The sequence below is a fragment of the Heterodontus francisci genome, chromosome 10 (assembly GCF_036365525.1).
Source record: "Heterodontus francisci isolate sHetFra1 chromosome 10, sHetFra1.hap1, whole genome shotgun sequence".
NCBI classification, from domain to species: Eukaryota; Metazoa; Chordata; class Chondrichthyes; order Heterodontiformes; family Heterodontidae; genus Heterodontus; species Heterodontus francisci.
In genome coordinates this window covers 124,303,849-124,330,555 of record NC_090380.1, presented here as the reverse complement: position 1 = coordinate 124,330,555, position 26,707 = coordinate 124,303,849, and the positions used below count along the sequence as shown (strand labels likewise).

At 45.6% G+C, this 26,707-nt stretch overlaps 1 protein-coding gene across 5 annotated transcripts in view; it reads right to left on the bottom strand.

Annotated features, from left to right (window-relative positions):
- The window catches only part of pknox1.1 (pbx/knotted 1 homeobox 1.1), a 197,835-nt gene extending 171,548 nt beyond the window's left edge, over nucleotides 1–26,287 (bottom strand). For 4 of the 5 annotated variants that reach the window (XR_010975897.1, XR_010975898.1, XR_010975899.1 and 1 more), the window contains exons 1-2: nucleotides 26,221–26,270; nucleotides 6,469–6,624 (exon numbers count right to left, since the gene is read on the bottom strand). The gene's annotated coding sequence lies outside the window, so the exon portion shown is untranslated. Of the gene's footprint in view, nucleotides 1–6,468; nucleotides 6,625–26,220 lie in introns of all 5 variants that reach the window. The other variant, XM_068041312.1, reaches the window with a different exon arrangement.
- Nucleotides 26,288–26,707: the final 420 nt, after the last annotated feature.

Below are 26,707 nucleotides of genomic sequence, written 5' to 3'. Positions count from 1 at the left end.
CCAGGGAAATGCAGCAAAGGGAATACAGAATTGGCTCAGTGGCAGGAAACAGAGGGTAATTGTTGACGGCTGTTTTAGCGACTGGAGGGCTGTTTCCAGTGGCGTTCCACAGGGCTCAGTACCGGGTCCCCTGGTTTTTGTGGTGTATATCAACGATTTGGACGTAAATGTAGAGGGCATGATCAAGAAGTCTGCGGCGACACAAAGATTGGCCGTGTGGTCGATAGTGGGGAGGATAGCTGCAGGCTGCAGGAAGATATTGATGGTCTGGTCACATGGGCAAATGGAATTCAACTTGGAGAAGTATGAGGTGATGCATTTGGGGAGGTCAAGCAAGGCAAAGGAAGTCATGATCAAAGCATACAGTGCTATGATCAAACCACATCTCAAGAGCTCTGCCCAGTTCAGTTGCTGAACATAAGAGCTGCCACAGTTTGGGACCATTTCTCCACAGATGACTTGGTTTTAATATGCATTCACAGCAAAAGCTGCTTTTTGGCAAACCCTATGCTGAATGGCAGGCATTAAGCAGATGGAAGGTATTTAAAAGGCAGGACAGGCAATTAGCTCCATAAATCCCAATCACCAAGACGTTAGCAATGTCTGACAATTCAGGCACCCAGCACCTTGATGCTGACAAACTCAGATCTCTACTAGTTTTTGAAGAAAGGCTTTCAGGAATGAAAACATTTTGGACGTGCATCTAAGGAGGTCTAACTTGCAGGGCTATGGGGAAAATGTTGGGGTGTGGGACTAAATTGGATAGCTCTTTCAAAGGACTGGAACAAGTAAGATGGATGAGCCAAAAGGCCTCCTTCTGTGTTCTAAGATCACATGATTCTAACACAGACAATGAGGCAGTTGGGTATCAGGAGGTGGAAAGTGGCGAATCGCTGTGCTAGTCAGGCAAAAAGCACATCAAATTGAATAAGCACATATTATTCTTCATTTTTCTCACACTGCTAAAATAGAAGTTATACTGATTGTATCAGGTGTTTCTTATCCTACCCAGTGCTCAGTACTGTTTGTCTACTGTGGAATAAAACTACCAACAAATCAGACTAAACATTGTCTTGCTGAGTATTAATTTAGTCTGCCTTCAGAAAGATTGAAAGTGAAGGGGGATGGAATCACCCGGACCCTGAGCGGGAGCGAAGGGGGATGGAATCACCCGGACCCTGAGCGGGAGCGAAGGGGGATGGAATCACCCGGACCCTGAGCGGGAGCGAAGGGGGATGGAATCACCCGGACCCTGAGCGGGAGCGAAGGGGGATGGAATCACCCGGACCCTGAGCGGGAGCGAAGGGGGATGGAATCACCCGGACCCTGAGCGGGAGCGAAGGGGGATGGAATCACCCGGACCCTGAGCGGGAGCGAAGGGGGATGGAATCACCCGGACCCTGAGCGGGAGCGAAGGGGGATGGAATCACCCGGACCCTGAGCGGGAGCGAAGGGGGATGGAATCACCCGGACCCTGAGCGGGAGCGAAGGGGGATGGAATCACCCGGACCCTGAGGGGGAGCGAAGGGGGATGGAATCACCCGGACCCTGAGGGGGAGCGAAGGGGGATGGAATCACCCGGACCCTGAGCAAGAGCGAAGGGGGTTGGAATCACCCGGACCCTGAGTGAGAGTGAAGGAGGGCGTAACCACTTCAAACCAGAGCCCAGCTACAAGTTGAAATATTTGCTCTACATCCCACTATTGAACATCTTCAGAATTTTAAGTACCTCTCTTAGGTCCCCTCTTACTCTTAAATAGAAACAGAAAATGCTGAAATTCTCAGCAGATGCGGCAGCATCCATGGAGAGAGCGAAACAGAGCCAATGTGCCAGGTCGTTGACCCCTCGTCAGAACTCACTCACTCTCCCCTTTTACAGAGAAAAGAGCCCAGCCTGCTCAACCTTTCCCGATAGTCACTTCCAGCATCCTTCCTGCACTTTCCCCAGTACTTCAATATGCTTTTTGTAGGATGGAGATCCCACCAGCATTGTGTACATAACTCCAACTGGGGTCAAAGGTTCCACAGGAATTTAACAATCCCTCCCAGTATTCTTATCCTCCAGAAATAAACCCCAGCACATGGACTTCTGTTGCAACTTTCACCACTTAAGTCTCTGTATTCACTGATCTCTTTGCTCCTCTACCCCATTTAATCTCTTCTTTTCCAAGGAATAAGTGGCCTCTTTATTCCTCCTACCAACCTGAACAATCTCACAGTGTGCTATGTTAAATTTAATTTGCCATTCACTCACTCTGCAAACGTGTGTCTTCCAGTGATCAGGTCCAATCCTCCACCTGTACCCTCAATTTGATATCACCTTCAATTTTAGCATCATACCTCCAATTCCGGAGTCCAAATGATTTCTTTATACAGTAAATTCCGAGGGACTCCACTTCCTGCCACACTGAGAAACTTCCCTCAACTCCTACCCTATTTTCTGTTTTGAAGCCATCTTTCAATCCTTTTAGCTGCTTGGCCTGACTCCCCACGCATTGGCACCTTACTGAAGCCTACATAAACTACATCCATTGTAGTAGCCTTTAGTTCCTATCAGTTCCTCCTTCAAAGAATTAATGAAAGTTGATTAAATGGCTTGGAAATCCATGCGAACTATGAAGACTTTTGATGAAGGCTTTTGATACAAGAGGGGAAATAATATTTTACACAGTGAGTTGTTCTAAATAAGGGATAAATATTGGCCAGGACACCAGGGAGTACTCCATTACTCAGTCATAGAGTTATTTACAGCACAGAGGGAGGCTATTCAGCCCATTGGGTCCTTGCCAGCTCTCGACAGAGCTATCCAGTCAGTTCCACACCCCCGCTCGATCCCCATAGCCTTGCAAGTCTATTTCCCTCAAGTGGCCATCCAACGTCCTCTTGAAGTCAGTGATTACCACCGCTTCCACCACCCTTGTGGCAGTGAACTCCAGGTCATTACCACCCACTGCTAAAAAAAATTCTTCCTCATATTCACCCTGCATCTCTGGCCCAAAACCTTCAGTCTGTGTTCTGCAGTCCTTGTACTATTAGTTAATGGGAACAGATTTTCTTCAACCAACTTATCTAAGCCTATTATAACCTGGTACACTTGTATTAAATCTCCCTGTTCTAAGGAGAACAAACACAGCTTTTCCAACCTAACCTTGTAACGAAAATCCTCCATCCCTGGAACCATTCTAGTAAATCTCTGCATCCTCTCAAGGGTAGGTTTGTCCCGATGATGCAGGGAAGGGATGGTAGGGTGAAGGAACCTTGGATGACAAGAGATGTGGAACAGCTAGTCAAGAGGAAGAAGGAAGCTTACTTAAGGTTGAGGAAGCAAGGATCAGACAGGGCTCTAGAGGGTTACAAGGTAGCCAGGAAGGAACTGAAGAATGGACTTAGGAGAGCTAGAAGGGGACATGAAAACGTCTTGGCAGGTAGGATTAAGGAAAATCCCAAGGCGTTCTATACTTATGTGAGGAACAAGAGGATGGCCAGAGTAAGGGTAGGGCCGATCAGGGATAGTGGAGGGAACTTGTGCCTGGAGTCGGAGGAGGTAGGGGAGGTCCTAAATGAATACTTTGCTTCAGTATTCACTAGTGAGAGGGACCTGGTCGTTTGTGAGGACAGCGTGGAACAGGTTGATATGCTCGAACAGGTTGAGGTTAAGAGGGAGGATGTGCTGGAAATTTTGAAAGACATGAAGATAGATAAGTCCCCGGGGCCAGACGGGATATACCCAAGGATATTACGGGAAGCGAGGGAAGAGATTGCAGCGCCTTTGATGATGATCTTTGCGTCTTCACTGTCCACTGGAGTAGTATCGGATGATTGGAGGATGGCAAATGTTGTTCCCTTGTTCAAGAAAGGGAATAGGGATAACCCTGGGAATTATAGACCAGTCAGTCTTACGTCGGTAGTGGGCAAATTATTGGAGAGGATTCTGAGAGACAGGATTTATGATTATTTGGAAAGGCATGGTTTGATTAGAGACAGTCAGCATGGCTTTGTGAGGGGCAGGTCATGCCTCACAAGTGAAGAAGGTTGTCTAAGGTTACAACAGGATATAGATCAACTGGGAAAGTGGGCAAGGGATTGGCAAATGAAATTTAATGCAGACATGTGTGAAGTGATGCATTTTGGGAAGTTAAACCAGGGCAGGACATATACAGTGAATGGCAGGGCCCTGGGGAGTGTTGCTGAGCAGCAAGACCTCGGGGTGCAAGTACATTGTTCCCTGAAAGTGGCAACACAGGTAAACAAGGTGGTGAAGAAGACGTATGTCATGCTTGCCTTCATTGGCCGAGGCATTGAGTACAAGAGTTGGAACGTCATGTTACAGTTGTACGTAACGTTGGTTAGGCTGCATTTGGAGTACTGTGTGCAGTTTTGGTCGCCGCACTACAGGAAAGATGCGATTAAGTTAGAAAGGGTGCAGAAAAGATTCACAAGGATGTTGCCTGGTTTGGAGGGCTTGAGTTATAAAGAGAGATTGGATAGGCTGTGTCTTCTTCCCTTGCAGCGAAGGAGGCTGAGCGGGGACATGATAGAGGTATATAAAATTATGAGAGGCATAGATAGGGTAGATAGCCAGAGTCTGTTTCCCATGGTAGGGGTGACTAAAACTAGAGGGCATAGATTTAAGGTGAGAGGGAGGTGGTTTAAAGGGAATCAAAGGGATAAATTTTTCACACAAAAAATAGTGGGTATCTGGAATGAGGATACCTGAGGAGGTGGTGGAGGCAGGAACAGTAGCGACATTTAAGAGGCATCTGGACAGGTACTTGAATAAGCAAGGCATAGAGGGATATGGAATTAATGCAGGCAGATGGGATTAGTAGATAGGCATTATGGTCGGCATGGACGCAGTGGGCCGAAGTGCCTGTTTCTCTGCTGTACGACTCTATGACTCTGAGATATAAAGGCTACCATCCATTAGCCTTTTTGATTATTTTCTGCACTTGCTCGTGGCATTTTAAAGATCTATGCACCTGAACCCCCAAATCTCTTTGAACATCCACTGTACTTAACCTCTTCCCATTTAGAAAGTACCCTGCTCTATCCTTTTTTGATCCAAAATGGATAATCTCACACTTGCCCGCATTGAAATCCATCTGCCACAGTTTTGCCCATTCACCTAGTCTGTCAATTTCTTTTTGCAATTTTATGCTGTCATCTAGACTGTCTACAATGCCGCCTAACTTTGTATCATCAGCAAATTTGGATATATGACTTACTATGCCATTATCCAAGTCGTTAATGAATAATGTGAATAGTTTAGGCCCCAACACAGATCCCTGCGGGACACCACTAGTCACATCCTGCCAATCGGAGTACTTACCCATTATCCCCACTCTCTGTCGCCTACCACTCAACCAACTTCCTCACCATGTCAATAATTTGCCCTCAACTCCAGGGGCTTCTACCTTAGTTAACAGTCTCTTATGTGGGACTTTATGTGGGCCTTCTGGACGTCCATATAAATAACATCCATAGACATTCCCCTGTCCACTACCTTAGTCACCTCTTCAAAGTCTGTCCAAATCCCCTTGAAGCTGCTTTGCATCTTCCTCACAACACACATACCCACCTAGTTTTGTGTCATCCGCAAACTTGGAAATACTACATTTGGCCCCCACACTCAAATCACTGATATATATTGTGAACAGCTGGGGCCTAAGCACCGATCCCTGCGGTACACCACTAGTCACAGCCTGCCAATGCGAGAATGACCCGTTTATTCCTACTCTGTTTTCTGCCTGTTAACCAATCCTTAATCCATGCCAGTATATTACCTCCTATCCCAAGTGCTTTAAATTCTGCTAACCAACCATGATCGTATTGAATGGTGGAGCAGGCTTGATGGGCCATATGGTCTACTTCTGCTCCTGTTTCTTGTGTTCTTGACCTGTGGAAAAGTGGATCAACAGTGCACTCCTCCCACCTCAGTTGTAACACAGGCCCTCCAATTTCTCCATGCCCACTTCCTTTAATAACCTGGGATGTAAGCCATCCGGACCAGATGAATTATCTACCCTAAACATTGCCAGCACCTCCCCCCTCTCCATTCTTACCCTATCCATTGCCTCTACTCTCTCTGTTTCTACTGATAATTTGTCAGATTTCATTTCCTTAGTGAACACAGATCCAAAGTACTGATTAAGTGTATTAGCCTTGCCCTGCGCCTCTAAGCATATATTACTCTCCTTGTCCCTAATAGGCCTCATTCCACCTCTTACTGCTCACTTACTATTTACATGCCGGTAAATCTTTGGGTTCCCTTTTGTGTTAACTGCCATATTATTCTCATATTCTCTCGATAGTCTTATTTTCCTCTTCAGCTCCCCTCTCAACTTCTTATATATGGCCTGGTTCTCACTTGAAGAGTTCATCTGACATGCATCATACATCCTCTTTTTTTGTTTCATCATAATCTCTATTTCCCTCATCAGCCAAGCAACCCTGTTTTGGTTCCCTTACCTTTCATCCTTTTTGGAATGTTCCTAGCCTGTACCTGAAGCATCTCTTCCTTAAAGATAACCCATTGTTCCGATACAGCTCTTCCTGTCAGTCTTTGGTTCCATTCCACCCTGGCTAGATCCCTTGTCATCACGTTGAAATTAGCCCTCTTCCAATCTATAGAACCATAGAACCATAGAAAAATTACGGCACAGAAGGAGGCCTTCAGCCCATCGTGTCTGCACCGGCCGAAAAATCTAACCACGCAATCTAATCCCACCTTCCAGCACCTGGTCCATAGCCAGGCAGGCTGGAGCACTTCAGGTGCGTAGGTACCTTTTAAATAAGTTGAGGGTTTCTGCCTCCACCACCATTCCTGGAAGTGAATCCTTCCACCAACCACCTTAAATCTGTGTCCCCTGGTAACTGACCTCCCCGCCAGAGGAAACAGGTCCTTACTGTCTACCTCTATCTAGGCCCCTCATAATTTTGTACACCTCAATCAAGTCAACCCTCAGCCTCCTCCGCTCCAAGGAAAACAACCCTAGCTGATCCCATTTTTCCTCATAGCTGCAACTTTCAAGCTCTGGCAACATTCTTGTAAATCTCCTCTGTACTCTCTCCAGAGCAATTATGTCCTTCCTGTAATGTGGTGACCAGAACTGTACGCAATACTCCAGCTGTGGCCCATGCAGCGTTTTAAGCAGTCCCAGCATTACATCCCTGCTTTTGTATTCTATACCTCAGCCAATAAAGGAAAGCATTCCATATGTCTTCTTCACCACTCTATCTACCTGTCCTGCCACCTTCAGGGACCTGTGGACATGCACTCCAAGAACTCTCACTTCTTCTACCCCTCTCAATATCCTCCCATTAATTGTGTATTCCCTCACTTGGTTTGCCCTCCCCAAATGCATTAACTCACACTTCTTTGGATTGAATTCCATTTGCCACATTTTCGCCCACTCAACCAAACCATTGATATCATTCTGGAGTCTACAGCTAGCCCCTTCACTATCAACTACACGGCCAATTTTCATGTCATCAGAAAATCTAGATGTTCTAACTTATTTTGTTCCTTGCTTTTCTGCATTACTGGTCTAAACCTTATGATACAATGGTCACTCTTACCCAAGTGCTCTCCTGCAGACACTTGGTCCACTTGGCCCACCTCATTTCCCAACACCAGATCCAGCAATGTCTCCTTTCCAGTTGGGTCAGAACATACTGATCAAGAAAGTTCTCTTGAACATATTTCAGTAATTCCTCCCCATCCTTATCCTTTACTCTAAAATTATCGCAATCCATATTTGGGCAAGGACATAGCTGCTAGACTAGGACTGCAGCAGGTGGTGAGGGAACCAAGAGGGAAAAACCTACTTGACCTCGTCCTCACCAATCTACCTGTCGTAGATACATCTGTCAAAGAACAAAGAACAGTACAGCACAGGAACAGGCCATTCAGCCCTCCAAGCCTGCGCCGATCTTGATGCCTGTCTAAACTAAAACCTTCTGCACTTCTGGGGACCGTAGCCTTCTATTCCCATCCTATTCATATATTTGTCAAGATGCCTCTTAAACATCGCTATCGCCCATGACAGTATTGGTAGAACTGACCACCGCACAGTCCTTGTGGAGACAAAGTTCCGCCTTCACATTGAGGGTACCCAGCATAGTGTTGTGTGACACTACCACTGTGCTAAATGGGATAGATTTCAAACAGATCTAGCAACTCAAAACTGAGCATTCATGAGGTGCTGTGGGCCATCAGCAGCAGCAGAATTATATTCAACCACAATCTGTAACCTCATGGCCTGGCATATCCCCCACTATACCATTACCGTCAAGCTGGGGGACCAACCCTGGTTCAATGAAGAGTGAAGGAGGGCATGCCAGGAGCATCACCTGACATATCGAAAAATGAGGCGTCAGCCTGGTGAAGCTACAACACAGGACTACTTGCATGCCAAACTGCGGAAGCAGCATGCAATAGACAGGGCTAAGCGACTCCACAACCAACGGATCAGACCTAAGCTCTGCAGTCCTGCCACATCCACTTGTGAATGGTCATGGACAATTAAACAACAGGAGGAGGCTCCACAAACATCCCCATTCTCAATGATGGAGGAGCCCAGCACATCACTGCAAAAGACAAGGCTGAACCATTTGCATCCATCTTCAGCCAGAAGTGCCAGATGATCCATCTCGGCCTCCTCCGTCATCACAGATGAGCCAATTCATTCCATGCAATATCAGGAAACGGCTGAAGGCACTAGATACTGCAAAGGCGACGGGCCCTGACAACATTCTGAAAATAGTACTGAAGACTTGTGCTCCAGAACTAGGTGCACCCCTAGCCATGCTGTTCCAGTACAGCTACAACATTGGCATCTACCCAGCAATGTGGAATTTATTTTTATTCATTCATGGGACGTGAATGTCACTGGCCAGGCCAGCATTTACTGCCCATCCCTAGTTGCCCTTGAGAAGGTGTTTGTGAGCTGCCTTCTTGAACCGCTGCAGTCCATGTGGGGTAGGGACACCCACAGTGCTGTTAGGAAGGGAGTTCCAGCATTTTGAACCAGCGACAGTGAAGGAACGGTGATATAGTTCCAAGTCAGGATGGTGTATGGCTTGCAGGGGAACTTGCTGGTGGTGGTGTTCCCATGCATCTGCTGCCCTTGTCCTTCAAGGTGGTAGAGATCGCAGGTTTGGAAGGTGCTGTCTAAGGAGGCTTGGTGCGTTGCTGCAGTGCATCTTGCTGCCACTGTGTGTCAGCAGTGGAGGGAGTGAGTGTTTGTGGATGAAGTGCCAATCCAGGATGCCAATCAAGTGGGCTGCTTTGTCCTGGATGGTGTCGAGTTTCTAGAGGGTTGTTGGAGCTGCACCCATCCAAGCAAGTGGAGAGTATTCCATCACACTCCTGACTTGTGCCTTGTAGATGGTGGACAGGCTTTGAGGAGTCAGAAGGTGAGTTACTCGCCGCAGGATTCCGAGCCTCTGACCTGCTCTTGTAGCCATGGTATTTATATGGCTACTCCAGTTTCTGGTCAATAGTAACCTTCAGGATCTTGATATTTGGGGATTAAGTGATCATTACGTCATTGAATGTCAAGGGGAGGTGGTTAGATTTTCTCTTGTTTGAGATGGTCACTGCCAGGCACTTGTGTGGCTCTAATGTTACTTGCCACCTATCAGCCCAAGCCTGGATATTGTCCAGGTCTTGCTGCATTTCTACACGGACTGCTTCAGTATCTGAGTCGCCCTGAATGGTGCTAAACATTGTGCAATCATCAGCAAACATCCCCACTTCTGACCTTATGATTGATGGAAGATCAATGATGAAGCAGTGAGGACGCTACCCTCAGGGACACCAACAACCACAACCACAACCATCTTCCTTTGCACTAGGTATAACTTCAACCTGCAGAGAGTTTAGCCCCGCCCCCAATTCCCATTGATGCCAGTTTTGCTAGGGCTCCTTGATGCCATACTTGGTTAGAAACATAGAAAATAGGAGCAGGAGCAGGAGTAGGCCATTCGGCCCTTCGAGCCTACTCCGCCATTCAGTATGATCATGGCTGATCATCCAACTCAGTAACCTGTTCCCGCTTTCGCCCCATACCCTTTGATCCCTTTCGCCCCAAGAGCTTTATCTAACTCCTTCCTGAAAACATACAATGTTTTGACCTCAACTGCTTTCTGTGGTAGCGAATTCCACAGGCTCACCACTCTCTGGGTGAAGAAATTTCTCCTCATCTCAGTCCTGAAAGGTTTACGCCGTATCCTTAGACTATTACCCCTGGTTCTGGACTCCCCCAACATCGGAAACATCCTTCCTGCATCGACCTTGTCAAATCCTGTTAGAATTTTATAGGTTTCTATGAGATCCCCCCTCACTCTTCTGAACTCCAGTGAATATAATCCTAACCGACTCAAATTCTCCTCATACATCAGTCCCACCATCCCAGGAATCAGTCTGGTAAACCTTTGCTGCATTCCCTCCATAAGAACATCCTTCCTCAGATAAGACTAAAACAGCACACAATATTCCAGGTGTGGCCTCGCCAAGGCCCTGTATAATTGCAGCAAGACAGCCCTGCTCCTGTCTCGAATCCTCTCGCTATGAAGGCCAACATACCATTTGCCTTTTTAACTGCCTGTTGCACCTGCATGCTTACCTTCAGCAACTGGTGTACGAAAACACCCAGGTCTCGTTGCATATTCCCCTCTCTCAGTTGATAGCCATTCAGATAATAATCTGCCTTCCTGTTTTTGCTACCAAAATGGATAACCTCACATTTGTCCACATTATACTACATTTGCCCACTCACTCAACTTGTCCAAATCACCCTGAAGCCTCTCTGCATCCTCCCATCACAACTCGCCCTCCCACCCAGTTTTGTGTCATCTGCAAATTTGGAGATATTACATTTAGTTCCCTCATCTAAATCATTAATGTATATTGTGAATAGCTGAGGTCCTAGCACCGATCCCTGCAGTACCCCACTGGTCACTGCCTGCCATTAGGACAAAGACCCATTTATTCCTACTCTTTGTTTCCTGTCTGCCAACCAATTTTCTATCCATCGCTATACACTACCCCCAATCCCATGTGCTTTAATTTTACATGCTAATCTCTTGTGTGGAACTTTGTCGAAAGCCTTCTGAAAGTCCAAATAAACCACTTCCACTGGCTCCCACTCATCAACTCTACTATTTACATCCTCGAAGAATTTTAGTATATTTGTCAAGCATGATTTCCCTTTCCTAAATCCATGCTGACTCTGTCCGATTCTACCACTGTTCTCCAAGTGCTCAGCTATAAAATCTTTGATAATGGACTCTAGAATTTTCCCCACTACCAACGTCAGGCTGACTGGTCTATAATTCCCTGCTTTCTCTCTACCTCCCTTTTTAAATAGTGGGGTTACATTAGCTACCCTTCAATCTGTCAGAACTGTTCCAGAGTCTATAGAATCTTGGAAGATGACCACCAATGCATCCACTATTTCTAGGGCCACTTCCTTAAGTACTTTGGGATGTAGACCATCAGGCCCTGGGGATTTATTGGCCTTCAATCCCATCAATTTCCCCAACACCATTTCTCTACTAATACTGATTTCCTTCAGTTCCTCCCTCTTACTAAACCTCGTGTTCCCCAACATTTCTGGTATGTTATTTGTGTCCTCCTTTGTGAAGACAGAATCAAAGTATGCATTCAGTTGGTCTTCCATTTCTTTATTCCCCATAATAAATTCCCCTGTTTCTGACTGTAAGGGACCTACATTTGCCTTCACTAATCTTTTTCTCTTCACATACCTATAGAAACTTTTACAGTCAGTTTTTATGTTCCCCGCAAGCTTGCTCTCGTACTCTTATTTTCCTCTTCTTAATCAATCCCTTGGTCCTCCTTTGCTGAATTCTAAACTGCTCCCAATCCTCAGGTTTGTTGTTTTTTCTGGAGAATTTATATGCCTCTAAATGCTGCCTTGATGTCAAGGGCAGTCACTCTCACCTCACCTCTCGAGTTCAGCTCTTTTGTCCATGTTTGAACCAAGACTGTGATGAGGTCAGGAGCCGAGTGGCCCTGGCAGAACCCAAACTGAGCAGGTCATTACTAAGCAAGTGCCACTTGACAGCACTGTCGACGACACCTTCCAACACTTTACTGATCATCAAAAGTAGACTGAAGTGGGTTAATTGGCCAGATTTGATTTGTCCTGCTTTTTGTGTACAGGACATACCTGGACAATTTTCCACATTGCCGGATAGACGCCAGTGTTGTAGCTGTATTGGAACAGCTTGGCTAGGAGTGCGGCAAGTTCTGGAGCACAAGTCTTCAGTACTATTGCCGGAATATTGTCAGGGCCCATAGCTTTTGCAGTATCCAGTGCCTTCACTCGTTGCTTGATGTCACATGGAGTGAATCGAATTGACTGAAGACTGGCATCTGTGATGCTGGGGACTTCAGGAGGAGGCCGAGATGGATCATCCACTCGGCATTTCTGGCTGAAGATTGTTGCAAATGCTTCAGCGTTATCTTTTGCACAGATGTGCTGGGCTCCCCCATCATTGAGGATGGGGATTTTTGTGGAGCCACCTCCTCCAGTTAGTTGTTTAATTGTTCACCACCATTCACGACTGGATGTGGCAGGACTGCAGAGCTTAAATCTGATCCGTTGGTTATGGGATCGCTTAACTCTGTCTTTCGCATTGTCATGGACTTTTAAGTATTTTCCTCCTCGGATTAAAAACAGTGTGTGCGCCTTTAAGACTCTGTCAAAAACCGTGTGCACCTTTAAGGGCGAGAACGTTCTGGAGACAGTGTGCCACAGCTGCATTTTTGCTATCCTGGGCAACAACAGGAGAAAAAGAGGTCACATGGTAATGTGTCCACTGGCTGTTAATGGAACTGGCAGAAACCAGTTAGTTTTGAGAGACTTTCCAGCGCAGCGTACTGAAGAGAAGAAAGCTGTCTAGTTCCTCTCAGCAGTGGTTCTACAAGGAGCTACAAGCCAAGTTAATTCCCTGAGAAAAGAAGAAAAGCCTTCTTTTTCAAGAAACTGTTGTAATTGCTGTGCTCATCAATCAAAGAACTGTTTAATGCTTGCTGCAGCTGAAGAGTTGAATGCCTATCTACTGAAAGACTATTTTCATCAAATCCACGTGAAGATTTCAACTGACCTTTGACTATTTCCACATTAGAAGACCTCATCCATCAGGAACGTAACCTACAAAAAAACTTACTTATTTATTTATTCTTTAGAGACAGCTAATTTTAAAAAACTCCACTTTTAAGACCCATTAACTGTTAGTTTTTGAGTGTGTGTGTGTGTGTGTGTGAATGCGGGAGTTAGGTTAAAATAACAGGTTATAAGGTCTTTAAGCATAGGTTTATCTTAATCATGTTTAAGATTTGTTTTTTTAATAAATAGTTAATTTGTTGTTGTCTAAAGATACCTGGTTTGGTCTGTTTCATTCTGGGGTTACTAGAATGTTTAATTTGGCTGTTTTCCGGTTGGGTGTGAAAGCTTAATATGCTGTGACCTGTGGAGTGACAGGACTGAATTGACAGTGCATTGCTCCCGCGTGGTCATAACATATTTAATTGGGCAGCTCGTTCTGGGATCAGAATCAGATTAATTGGGGGGCTCGCATTGAAATCATGTTAATTACACTTCTCTGGGATAACACAAACTGGAGTCTTGTATCTGACATCATATTAATTGGACTCACGTCTGGGATCATATTAATTGGAAACTCAATTGTTGGGATCCAAATCTAACGCCAATTACAAAAAAAAAGGAACCAGGTTTCTTATGTAGTAAGATAGTATATATCATCAGAATGGTATTAGTAGTTGCAGCAGTGTTTCTGGGCAAGGAGAATGTTTCCTTCAGTGACTTGATAACTTTAAGAATAAACTAAAAGAATTGGCAGCAAAATTGGTGTTAGAATTGAAATCAGGTGCCAAAAAAGCAGTAAAATTGGCCTAATAGCCCAACATTTGGAATTAAAAGACGAGGAGAAACAAGAAGGTAGTAAGTCAGAGAGTGATGCAGTAGAATTGGCCAGAATTCAGTTAGAAATTTAAAAAAACTTGAACTGGAAAAAGAGGAAAGGGTAAAAGCAATAGCAATAAGAAAGCTTGAAGTTCAGACAGAAAGTGAAAGAGGAGAGGGAATTTAGGCTAAAAGAGATGGAACTAAGACAAAGGGGTAGTCTTGACTCAAGGGAAAATTCGGGTCAGGAAGAATCTGAATTCAGCTCAGGAGCCAGCCAGAAGCTGTTTCAATTGATACAAGCTCTTCCTAAGTTTGAGGAAAGGGACGCAGAGGCATGTTGCATATCTTTTGAAAAAATAGCCAATCAGATGAAATGGCCGAAGGAAAGCTGGACACTGCTTATGCAAAGCAGGTTGGTAGGCAGAGCTCATGAAGTTTATGCCATGCTTCCTGAAGAGGCTTCTGCAGATTATGAGATGGTAAAAAGGCTATTCTCGCTGCATATTTGTTAGTCCCTGAAGCTTACTGTCAGAAGTTTCGGAACTTACGGAAATTGGCTGGACAGACATATGTAGAATTTGACAGGGTGAAGCAAATTAATTTTCACCATTGGTCACAGGCATTAAAGATGGAAACCACATATGAGAACCTTCGAGAATTGATTCTCTTAGAAGAATTTAAAAATTCCATTCCTTCAGTAGTGAGAATTCACGTAGATAACCTGAAAGTTTTGAAAGCTCAGCAAGCAGCGGAAATTGCTGATGATTTCGAGCTTGTGAATAAGCCAAAACCTTTTATCCATCACCCCCACAAACCTGAGATGGATAGAAAGTGGGAGAGTGAAAGGAAGGCAAGTAGCCGGGGACAAGAAGGAACAGCTGGGAATGCCGCAGGATCACCTCCTCAAGCCAGAAAGGAAAGTGCTGAGGGTAGAAGTGAGGTTCACAGGCCGAAGTGTTATCATTGCCACAAAACGGGTCATCTCCATTCAGAATGCTGAAAAGTGCGAGGCAAGTCCATAGGACTTGTTGGGGTACGCAAAGTGAATACAAAGGAAAAGACTCGGACTGAGAGTATAGCAGACCAGGCTATAGCTTTAACGGCAACCGTAAAACCAGATACAAAAACTAAAGTGAGTGTAGCGGTTAAGAATAAGATACCCGAAAGTTATAATGAATTTTTGTCAAAGGGGAAAGTAACTCCATATCCTATAAGTGAGGCAAGAAAACCTATCATTATACTTAGGGATACAGGAGCAACCCAAACTCTCTTGCTGGGGAAAGATAGAACGTTTCCACCAGAGAGCGCCTTGAATGCTAAAGTTTTAGTTAATGGAATTGGAGGTGAGTACATACCCATACCTTTATATAAAGTATATTTAGAGAGTGACTTTATAGAAGAAACTGATACTTTTGACCAGCCAATTAATTTCCTAGGAATAGATCAATTCCCTCTACTGGCAAGCTGTGGACAACTCCTACATTTACTATCCCAGATATTAAGTCACTCAGAGGGACAAGTGAAGTTAGGGAAATGGAGCAATTACAGGAACAAGTTCCAGAAATATTTCCTGCATGTATAGTCACCCGAGCAATGTCTAAACAGGATCCATTGTCGGAGGTAAAAGTGGCACCACAAACAGATAGCCAAGTATCTGAAACCTTATTTGGGGATTTAGATAATCCAAATGAGATGTTTAACAGATCTTCTATCATTGCAGCACAGCAAGCTGATACAGAGATATATCGAATAGCACAGACAGCTCTGACAGAAGCTCAGGCGAAAGGAGTTCCGGAAGACTATTATATGGCAAATGGGGTTTTGAGGAGGAAATACAGACTGCCTCATTGACCTGCGGATGAAGACTGGACAGTTGTTGAACAGATAGTGGTACCACCTAAATAATCACCAGAGATTATTAAAGTTAGCACATGACATTCCTTTTGCAGGACATAGGGGTATTCGGAAGACCAAATTACGTATATGCCAACACTATGACTGGCCAGGTCTAACAAAGGATGACAGATAATTTTGTAGGACACGTCATATATGTCAAATGGTGGGAAAATCGCAACCTACCATAAAACCGGCACCGCTAGTTCCCATATCAGTGACTGAGGAACCATTTAGCAGGGTAGTGTGTTGTGTAGGACCCTTGCCAAAAACAAAAGCGGGACATCAATACATACTTACCATCATGGATATGGTACTTGATTTCCAGAGGCCACTCCTTTGAGGACATTTACTACTAGAATAGTAGTAGAAAAGTTAACCCAAATCTTTACGAGATATGGGTTACCACTTGAAGTCAATCAGATCAAGGTTCTAATTTCATGTCTAAGATATTTCAAGAAGTCATGGGCAATTTGGGGATTAGACAGTTGAAATCTTCAGCATATCACCCACAGTCACAGGGAGCTTTAGAGAGATACCACCAAACTCTCAAAACTATGATTAGAACATTCTTTTGGGCCTCCTTATCTCGAGAGACAATGGATACGCGCCTGGAGGTGGTCAGTGGTTTGTGAAGCAGCGCCTGGAGTGGCTATAAAGGCCAATTCTGGAGTAACAGGCTCTTCCACAGGTGCTGCAGAGAAATTTGTTTGTTGGGGCTGTTGCACAGTTAGCTCTCCCCTTGCGCCTCTGTCTTTTTTCCTGCCAACTACTAAGTCTCTTCGACTCGCCACAATTTAGCCCTGTCTTTATGGCTGCCCGCCAGCTCTTGCGAATGCTGGCAACTGACTCCCACGACTTGTGATCAATGTCACACGATTTCATGTCGCGTTTGCAGACGTCTTTATAACGGAGACATGGACGGCCGGTGGGTCTGATACCAGTGGCGAGCTCGCTGTACAATGTGTCTTTGGGGATCCTGCCATCTTCCATGCGGCTCACATGGCCAAGCCATCTCAAGCGCCGCTGACTCAGTAGTGTGTATAAGCTGGGGATGTTGGCCGCTTCAAGGACTTCTGTGTTGGAGATATAGTCCTGCCACCTGATGCCAAGTATTCTCCGAAGGCAGCGAAGATGGAATGAATTGAGACGTCGCTCTTGGCTGGCATACGTTGTCCAGGCCTCTCAAAACTATGATTAGAACATACTGTCACAAATATCCACATGACTCGGACAAAGGACTAGACTTTCTTTTATTTGCCATCAGAGACTCACCGAATGAGTCTACAGGCTTCAATCCTTTTGAATTGGTTTCCGGACATGAAGAGGTCCTCTAAAACTTATTAAAGACAGATTCTTGGAACAAAAGAACGAATCTTCGATATTGGATTATGTATCTGTGTTCCAGGAAAGGCTCACGAAAGCTTGTGATGTGGCTCAGTAACACCTTAAAGCATCCCAAGCCAATATGAAAAAATGGGCAGACAAGAATGCAAAAGCCCGTGATTTTCAACCAGAGGATGAAATATTGGTGTTGTTACCTTTATAAGGAGAACCATTAAAAGCACGGTTCACTGGCCCATATAGAATGATCAAAAGAGTAGGTAAGAGTGGGTAAGTTCCGAAGAAGGGTCACTGACCCGAAACGTTAACTCTGCTTCTCTTTCCACAGATGCTGCCAGACCTGCTGAGTGAATCCAGCATTTCTTGTTTTTGTTGGGTAAGGTAGATTACTTGATTGACACCCCTGATCGCCAGAAGAACAACCGGTTGTGTCACATCAATATGTTAAAAGCAATACTATCACAGGGAGGAGGATAAGCCAGTACAGGCATGTCAGGTAATCAGGGTTGTTGAGAAGGAAAACAATAGTGAGGATGAGGCAGAAGCAGGCCTAGAAAATTCTCAAATTGAACCTCCAACTGTCAGATTAGCAAATACAGAATGGCTAGGAAAATTGGACAACATGCTTTTGCACTTAGAGGCAAAACAACGTGAAGACCTAACCAGACTTTTCACAATATTTAAGAGTTTCCAGGGATAAGCCAGGATGTACAACCTTAGCCACACATGATGTGGATATAGGGGGAACCGTTCCTTTAAAACCACATCCTTACCGCTCGAGTTCAGACAAAAGGCCCAAGTGAAAGTAGAGATCCAGTACATGATGGAAAACAGTTTGATCGAACCTAGTCAAAGTAGCTGGAGTCCACCAATAGTTCTAGTACCTATACTTGACAGGTCAACCCAATTTTGTATAGACTATAGAAAAGTCAACACAGTAACGAAGGCAGACTCCTACTCAATTCCGCATTTAGAAGACTATATCGACAGATTGGGCAGTGCTAGGTTTCTTAGCAAGATCAACTTGTTAAAGGGATACTGGCGAGTTCCTTTGACTCCTCAAACCAAAGAGATATCAGCTTTTGTAACACCAGACGGTCTTTATCAGTGCTGGGTGATGCCATTTGGGCAAAAAATGCCCCAGCTGCTTTTCAAAGATTAATGAATCAGGTGGTAGCTAGTTTTCCAACTGTGTAGTGTATCTCGATGATGTACTAATATAGAGTGACACTTGGCAAGAACACTTAAACCAGCTAAAGAGTCTGTTTAAAAAGTTACAAGCCGTGGACTTAGTGATAAATCTGGCAAAAAGAAAATTCGGAAAAGCAAGAGTAACTTACCTCGGACTCATAGTGGGGCAAGGATGGGTATTGCCAAAAACGGCAAAGGTACAAGCCTTAGAAGAGTTCCCTATCCCTAAATCTAAATGGGAAATTATGAGGTTTTTAGGAATATATGGTTTTTGCAGGAAATTTTAGTACTGTGGCTTCTCCGTTAACCAATTTGCTGCAAAAAAAACAAAGTGGTATGGTCAGATGAATGCCAGGCAGCTTTTAAAAAGCTAAAGGCAATCCAAACTAATGAACCAGTGTTGGCTGCTCCAAATTTCGCTTAACCCTTTAAAATAGCGATCAATGCTGGGGGGTTGATGCAACCCTATTGCAGGATGATGAATCGGGCATAGAGAAGCCAGTAGGGTACTTTTAAAGAAAACTAAATTGCCATCAAAAAAAGTATTCCACTATCGAAAAAGAAACATTAGGTCTTTTGCTGGCTCTCAAACATTTGGAAGTATATGTCTGCTAGGACTATAAATATTAATATACACTAACCATATCCCATTAACGTTTGTGGGAAAAGTTTAAATAACAAAATGCTAGAACATTTAGATGGAGTGGATTGTTACAGCCTTAATATCTAAAAATAGTACATATTTCGGGGAAAAATAATGTCATCGCCAATGCTTTGTCACGAATTTCACCATGTTAACTCATATGGATGGCAATGGTATAAAGAAAATGCTGTAAATTAATCAGTGGAGTGAATGGTGCATGAATGCGAAAGTTTTTTAGTGTTTTTCCAATTCCTTTTTCTTTGCACTGTAATGAAACACATTTCAGGAATGACGTTTCATTTTGTCAAGGGCGGAAGTGTCACGGACTTGTAATTATTTTTCTCCTTGTATTAAAAAGTGTGTGTGCCTTTAAGACTGTTAAAAACAATGCACCTTAAAGGGCGAGAAAGTTCTGGAGACACAGTGTGCCACAGCTGCATTTGTGTTACCCTGGGCAACAGCAGGAGAGGTCACATGGTAATGTATCCACTTGGCTGTGTGAGGAACTGGCAGAAACCAGTTAGTTTTGAGAGACTTTCCAGCGCAGCGTACTAAAGAGAAGAAAGCTCTCTAGTTCCTCTCAGCAGAGATTCTACAAGGAGCTACAAGCCAAGTTAATTCCCTAGGAAAAGAAAAGCCATCTTTTTTAAGAAACTGTTTTCATCAAATCCAAGTGAAGACTTTGACTATTTCCACATTAGAAGATCTCATCCATCAGGAATGTAATCCACAAAAAACTTATTTTATTTATTCTCAAGAGACAGATAATTTTAAAAACTCCACTTTTAAAACCCGTTAACTGTTAGTTTTTGTGCGTGTGCGAGAATGCGGGAGTTAAGTTAAAATAACAAGTGATAAGGTCTTTAGACATAGGTTTATCTTAATCATGTTTAAGATTTAGTTTTTTAATAAATAGTTTAGATGTTTTTTAGATTAGATTAGAGATACAGCACTGAAACAGGCCCTTCGGCCCACCGAGTCTGTGCCGAACATCAACCACCCATTTATATTAATCCTACACTAATCCCATATTCCTACCAAACATCCCCACCTGTCCCTATATTTCCCTACCACCTACCTATACTAGTGACAATTTATAATGGCCAATTTACCTATCAACCTGCAAGTCTTTTGGCTTGTGGGAGGAAACCGGAGCACCCGGAGAAAACCCACGCAGACACAGGGAGAACTTGCAAACTCCACACAGGCAGTACCCGGAATCGAACCCGGGTCCCTGGAGCTGTGAGGCTGCAGTGCTAACCACTGCGCCACTGTGCCGCCCCATTAATTTGTTGTTGTCCAAAGAGACCTGGTTTGATCTGTTGCACTCTGGGGTTACTATACTTTGAGTGTATAATTTGACTGTTTTCCAATTGGGTGTGAAAGTTTAATAATATGCTGTGACCTGTGGAGTGACGGGATTGAACCGATAGTGCATTGCTCCCGCCGTGGTCATAACAGTATGCTGTTTACGCTGTTTGGCATGCAAGTTGCCACGAGTTGTAGCTTCAGCAGGTTGACACCTCATTTTGAGGTATGCCTGGTGTTGCTCCTGGCATGCCCTCCTGCACTCTTCATTGAACCAGGGTTGGTCCCCCGGCTTGATGGTAATGGTAGAGTGGGGGATATGCCGGGCCATGAGGTTACAGATTGTGGTTGAGTACACCTCTGCTGCTGGTGAAGGCCCACAGCGCTTCTTGGATGTCCAGTATTGCATTGCTAGATCTGTTCGAAATCTATCCCATTTAGCACAGTGGCAATGCCACACAACACAGGACTTGGTCTCCACAAGGACTGTCAGTGCTCACTCTTACCAATACTGTCATGGACAGATGTATCTGCGACAGGCAGACTGGCGAGGACAAAGTCAAGTAGATTTTTCCCTCTTGTTGGTTCCCTCACCACCTGCCGCAGACCAGCAGCTATGTCCTTTAGGACCTGGACAGTTCGGTCAGTAATGGAGCTACCGAGCCACTCTTGGTGATGGACATTGAAGTCCCCCACCCAGAGTACATTCTGCGCCCTTGCCACCCTCAGTACTTCCTCCAAGTGGTGTTCAACATGGAGCATCACTGATTCATCAGCTGAGGGGGGGGTGGGGAGGGGCTGGGGGTGGTAGGTGGCAATCAGCAGGAGGTTTCTCGTGTTTGACCTGATGCCAGTGAAACTTCATGGTGTCTGGAGTCGAAATAGGGGACTCCCAGGGCAACTCCCTCCCGACTGCATACCACTGTGCTGCCACCTCTGCTGGGTCTGTCCTGCCAGTGGGACAAGACAAATCTCAGGAATGGTGATGGCAATGTCTGGGACATGGTTATGACTATATCAGGCTGTTGCTTGACTAGTCTGTGGGACAGCTCTGCCAACTTTGGCAGAAGCCCCCAGGTATTAGTAAGGAGGACTTAGCAGGGTCGACAGGGCTGGGTTTGTCGTTGTCGTTTCTGGTGCCTAGGTCGATGCCAGGTGGTCCATGCGGTTTCATTCCTTATTGATTTTGTAACGGTTAGACACAACTGAGTGGCTTGCTAGGCCATTTCAGAGGGCATTTAAGAGTCAACCACATTGTTGTGGGTCTGGAGAGACCAGGTAAGGACAGCAGATTTCCCTCCCTAAAGGGTATTAGTGAACCAGATGGGTTTTTACAACAATCAACAATGGTTTCATGGCCATCAATAGATTTTTTTTTAATTCCAATTTATTGATTGAATTCAAATTCCACCTTCTGCAGTGGTGGGATTCCAACCCATGTACCCAGAGCAATACCCTAAGTCTCTGGGTTAGTAGGCCAGTGACAATACCACTACACCACCACCTCCCAGCTATGTCCTGCACACAAAAAGCAGGACAAATCCAACCCAGCCAACTACCGCCCCATTGGTCTACTCTGGATTATCAGCAAAAAGCTTAATGCTTTGACCAAATAAAAAAAAATTCAAGTCCTCCAATATTATCACTAGTTTTTTTTTTAGTTGCTTTCCTTAGAACAGAGGAGGCTGAGGAGTGACTTAATTGAGGTGTACAAAATTATGAGGGGCTTAGCTAGAATAGACAAGGACCTATTTCCCCTAGCCGAGACGTCAATAACCAGGGGACACAGATTTAAGGCGATTAGTTGAAGGATTAGAGGGGACATGAGGAAAAACGTTTCACCTAGAGGATCTGGATCGGCGCAGGCTTGGAGGGCCGAAGGGCCTGTTCCTGTGCTGTAATTTTCTTTGTTCTTCTTTGTTCAGAGGGTGGTGGGTGTCTGGAATTCACTGCCAGGAATGGGGGTGGAGGCAGAAACCCTCAATTCTTTTAAAAGGTACCTGTACATGCACCTGAAGTGCTGTAACCTGCCAAGCTATGGACCAAGTGCTGGAAGGTGGGATTAAATTGGGCAGTTAGTTTTTTCAACCGGCACAGGCACGATGGGCTGAATGGCCTCCTTCTGTGCCGTAATTTTTATGTGGTTCTATAGTTCTTGCCAATCTCTGATTTCCTTGCAGATTTGCTCCTCTATCTCTCTCTATCAAATACCCCTAGATTTTATTTTTTAATTCATTCATGGGATGTGGGCATATCTGGCTAGGCCAGCATTTATTGCCCATCCCCAATTGTCCTTGAGAAGGTGGTGGTAAGCTGCCTTCTTGAACTGCTGTAGTCCTTGGGGTGTAGGTACGCCAACAGTGCTGTTCGGAAGGGAGTCCAAGAATTTTGACCCAGCGACAGCAAAGGAACGGTGATATAGTTCCAAGTCAGGATGGTGTGTGGCTCGGAGAACTTGCAGGTGGTGGTGTTCCCACGCATCTGCTGCCCTTGTCCTTCTCAGTGGTAGAGGTCACGGGTTTGGAAAGTGCTGTCGAAATAGATTTGATGAGTCGTTGCAGTGCATCTTGAATATGGTATACACTGCTACCACTGTCAATGGTGAAGGAAGTGAATGTTGAATGTGGTGGATGGGATGCCGATCAAGCGGGCTGCTTTGTCCTGGATGGTGTCGAGCTTCTTGAGTGTTGTTGGAACTGCACCCATCCAGGCAAGTGGAGAGTATTCCATCACACTCCTGACTTGTGCCTTGTAGATGGTGGACAGGCATTGGGGAAACAGGAGGTATGTTACGTGCCGCAGAATTCCCAGTCTCTGACCTGTTCTTGTAGCCACAGCATTTATGCGGCTGGTCCAATTCAGTCTCTGGTCAATGATATCCCCCCAGGATGTTGACAGTGGTGGAGTCAGCGATGGCAATGCATTGAACATCAAGGGTAGATGATTAGATTCATTTTTTTTTAGATAAATGGTCATTGCCTGGCACTTGTGTGGCGCGCATGTTACTTGCCACTTATCAGCCCAGGCATGATCATACCCTTTTTGCTCCTCAATTCTAGCCCAATGGATCTGTCCTTGCTCCTTCAAGGATATCCTCCCTTTCCAACACTGCAATGGCTTCCCTAATCAGTACTGCCACCCCATTTCCCTTTTTTCTCTTGATCTTTTCTGAACACAGTATGTCCTAGTATATTAAGCACACAGTCCTCAACCTTTTTAAGCCACTATTCTATTATTCCCAGTGTTATTTGTGCTTGTAGTCTACCAAAATTATAATGCACAAAGTGTGGTCAATAATGGTGTCTTTGCATTCCTCATAGCCCTCATCCCACTCCCATCTAATACAGAACAAATCCCTTAGAATCATAGAAGGTTTAAGGCACAGAAAGAGGCCACTTGGTCCATCATGTCGATGCCAGCCAAAAAACGATCCACCCATTCTAACCCCACCTTCCAGCTTTTGGGCCGTAGCTCTGCAGATTACAGCACTTAAGGTGCATGTCCAGAATCCTTTTGAATGAGTTCAGGGTTTCTGCCTCAACTATCATTTCAGGAAGTGAGTTCCAGACCCCACCTCCCTCTGGGTGAAAAAGTGTTTCCTCATCTCACCTCTAATTTTTCGACCAATCATTTTAAATCTGTGCCCCCTCGCTGACCTTTCTGCTAAGGTGAATAGACCCTTCACCTCCACTCTATTCAGACCACTCAACATTTTCTCCATCTCAATCAGATCTCCCCTCAGCCTTCTCTGTTCCATGGAGAAGAACCCCAGACTATCCAATCTCTCCTCATAGCTGCATTTTTCCAGTCCTGGCAACATCCTTGTAAATCTCCTCTGTACCCTCTCTAGTGCAATTACATCCTTTCTGTAATGAGGTGACCAGAACTGCACAGTACTCAAGTTGTGGCCCAACCAATGAATTGTACAGTTCCAGCATAACCTCCCTGCTCTTATATTCTATACTTTGGCCAATAAAGGAAAGAATTCCATATGCCTTCTTAACCACTTGTCCTGCTACCTTCAGAGATCTGTGTGCATTCACTCCAAGGTCCCTCACTTCTACACCTCTCAGTATTTTCCCATTAACCGTGTATTCCTTTGCCTTGTTTGACCTCCCCAAATGCATCACCTCACATTTCTCCAGGTTGAATTCCATTTGCCACTTTTCTGCCCATCTGACCAGACCATCAATATCTTCCTGCAGCCGACAGCTATCCTCCTCGCTATCTACCACATGACCAATTTTTGTGTCGTCTGCAAACTTCTTGATCATGCCCTCTACATTTACATTGAAATCGTTAATACATATCACAAAAAGCAGGGGACCCAGTACTGAGCCCTGCAGAACGCCACTGGAAACAGCCCTCCAGTCACTAAAACAGCCATCAACAATTACCCTTTGTTTCCTGTCACTGAGCCAATTTTGTATCCACAATTCCCTAGATCACATGGGATTTTTTTTTTAACTAGTCTGTCATGTGGGACTTTGTCAAAGGCCTTACTAAAATCCACGCAGACCACATCAACTGCACTACCCTCATCTATCTTCCTGGTTTCTTCAAAAAAATTGATTAAGTTGGTCAAACAAGATCTTCCCTTAACAAATCCGTACTGACTCTCAGAGTCATAGAAAGTTTAAGGCACATGAAGAGGCCACTTGGCCCATTGTGTCTGTGCCAGCCACAAAACAATCCACCTATTCTAATCCCACCTTCCAGAATTTGGTCCATAGCCCTGCAGATTAAGGCACTTGAGGTGCATATCCATACTCCTTGTGAATGAGTTGAGGGTTTCTGCCTCAACTACCCTTTCAGGCAGTGAGTTCCAGACCATCACCACCCTCTGGGTGAAAAAGTTTTTCCTCATCTCCCCTCTAATTTTTCTACCAATCACTTTAAATCTACATGATTAACCTGTGCCTTTCGAAGTATCAGTTTATCCTGTCTCTCAGAATCAATTCCAATAATTTGCCCGCTACTCTCTTCCCTAGTACCGACCAACACTTTCACCCTGACTGCACCTAATACTGTACTATTTAGTTCCATCGTTCTCTCCCAATTCTCTCTGCACTTTGGTGCTCCTCGCTTGTAACATCTCCTGGTTTCCAAACCGCAGACAAGTTGTGATCTGCAATGTGTTGGGAAGCAGATTCAATAGTAACTTTCAAAGGGAATTGGATAAATACTTGAAAAGGAGAAATTTCCTGTAGGACTCTAAGATTACTATCATATCGTCCTTTTTCTGATGCTTTGTTTTCAGATCTATTAGCAAAGATGCCAGACTGGTTTGCACCATTAGCCTGGGTTGGTGCCATGGCTATTTACTGCTCAGCCTCCTCGCTGGGATTTATTGCTGCTTTTATAAGGATCCTCCTCCCTGGGGATGAAGTATTATTAAAATTACTAGTTATGAGGCCGGGCTGGGCCGTCAATCTGGTCCAGGGTGAACAGGCGGGCGGGCGGGCGCGCTAACACCTCCAGGCTGTTTATTAAAAACCCCACCCGCCCGCTCGGGCGCCGCGCCATTACCGAGTGCGCCATTTTCCAACCAATCAGGAGGCGCGGCGGGAGCGCGCTGCTGCCCCTCCCCCTCCCCAACCGCTACCGCGCGCCTCCGCTCCACCAGCCACAGCGGCGCGCGGGCACGGCAGCGCGCACCCCCCACTCGCAGGCGGCTAAACAAAGGGAAAGGGCCCGGTCCCGGCCCAGCCGCCACCTCCTGCTCCGCACGGGGGGGAGAGGGGCGCCGTGGTGGCTGCCGCTGTGATTGAGGTGAGGGCGGGACGGAGTGGAGCGGGCTGTCGGCCTGTGTCCGGGACCTGGGGACTAAGGAGCGGCAGCGGGAGCGGTGGCGGGGCCGGCCGCGGGCGCTGACTGACAGCTTACCTGAATGCCAATCTTCATCAGACTGACAAGCCGCTGCAGCAATCAGCCCCACACAGCGCGCCGCGTCATCACGCACACGCCACGCCGCGTACTTTATATGCACCGCGCACCGCACGTTCCTTACTTAATATGCATGACGCAATGACGGCCCCGCCCACCCAGACACGCCCACTGGCCTTGAACAGCAGGAAAGAAGCAACGTCGGACCCTCACTGCCTCCTCTCCCTCCCTCCGGACCCTCACTGCCTCCTCTCCCTCCCTCCGGACCCTCACTGCCTCCTCTCCCTCCCTCCGGACCCTCACTGTCTCCTCTCCCTCCCTCCGGACCCTCACTGTCTCTCCCTCCCTCCGGACCCTCACTGTCTCCTCTCCCTCCCTCCGGACCCTCACTGTCTCCTCTCCCTCCCTCCGGACCCTCACTGTCTCTCCCTCCCTCCGGACCCTCACTGCCTCCTCTCCCTCCCTCCGGACCCTCACTGTCTCCTCT